Source organism: Pinus tabuliformis, chromosome 3_1 (assembly GCF_031772625.1).
Source record: "Pinus tabuliformis cultivar Carrire ecotype Pingquan chromosome 3_1, CPIR1, whole genome shotgun sequence".
NCBI lineage: Eukaryota > Viridiplantae > Streptophyta > Pinopsida > Pinales > Pinaceae > Pinus > Pinus tabuliformis.
This window is the reverse complement of record NC_142301.1, coordinates 480,530,223-480,531,409: the sequence shown is the minus strand read 5'-3', so window position 1 is coordinate 480,531,409 and position 1,187 is coordinate 480,530,223. Positions and strand designations below refer to the sequence as shown.

General features: G+C 40.7%; 1 pseudogene; it reads left to right on the top strand.

Moving 5' to 3' along the window:
- Positions 1-292: 292 nt before the first annotated feature.
- Positions 293-905, top strand: LOC149187878 (osmotin-like protein OSM34 pseudogene; annotated as a pseudogene).
- Positions 906-1,187: the final 282 nt, after the last annotated feature.

Sequence of the window (1,187 nt, the reverse complement as noted above, 5' to 3'; positions counted from 1 at the left end):
CTCTTATGCAAGACCGTGGGATAGTTACTGATTGCAATAAACGCGCTTTTAATTGTGAATACTTGTTATGATAAGAAACCATGGGTTGTGAATGACTTATGATTAGTGAAGGTAGAAGTATTCAAAATTGGTTGTTGTTCCAGTTGTGAATGACTCTTACGATTAGTCAAACTAGAACTATTCAAAATTTGTTGTTCTAGACGCGTCAAACTAGAACTATTCAAATTTGGTTGTTGTTCTAGACGCGTTATATGGCTTTTGCTGGGGAAATGTTCAAGCCATAGCGTTTGCAATGGCCATAGCTAAGGGAGTTTCGCTGGCATTCATGGCAGTGCTTTCCTGTTGCGTTGTACAAGGTAATAACTGCAAAAGTGCGAAGGGAGTTTCTCTGGCATTCATGGCAACTTTATGCAGTTGGGTTATACAAGGTAATAACTGCAAATTGGATATTTATGTATGTTGAAGAGTCTAACTTTATTACTGTATTTGTTATCCTCGCAGGAGCAGGAGGTGTGACCATTGAGTTCCTGAATGAGTGCCAATTCTCCGTTTGGCCAGCCGGGACACAAATGCAGGCCCATAGAATGCTGGGCTCAGGACAATCGTGGAAGATTCCACTCACTGCCGGGTCGACAGATAGCAGATTTTGGGGGTGCACTCGGTGTGTCTTCCCAATGTCCTGCACAACCGGGGTGTGCGAGAATGTACAAAACATTACACCCCCGGTGACTATGGTTGAGTACAGTGTCAATGAAGCCGAGAATGTGGACTTCTATAAAATCTCTCTCATTGGCGGATTCAACATTCCAATTTCGTTCAAACCCTCTAACTCTAAGTGCCAAGCGATCGCTTGCAGCAGCAACATAACTGCCAATTTTCTCGCATGTTGGGGATTTTTCTGGTAAAATCCCAAAAACAAAAAAAAACACACACAGAGGCAATGCTCTGTTTTCTTCTCTCCACAGGATCTTTTGCACAGGGAAGATTTAAAAAAAATGACTGAGAACAGAGTATTACATACCCAGAAAATGATTTCTATTCATTAAAATATAATGCCTGATACATATTCATCCTCTTTTACTGAGAGGGATTCACCAAAAATACATTCAACAAAACTCTGTCTCCACTTGAGAATTTACACTGCTGGTGTGTAAAAACCCATTTACATTTACTGCTGTGAAAATATT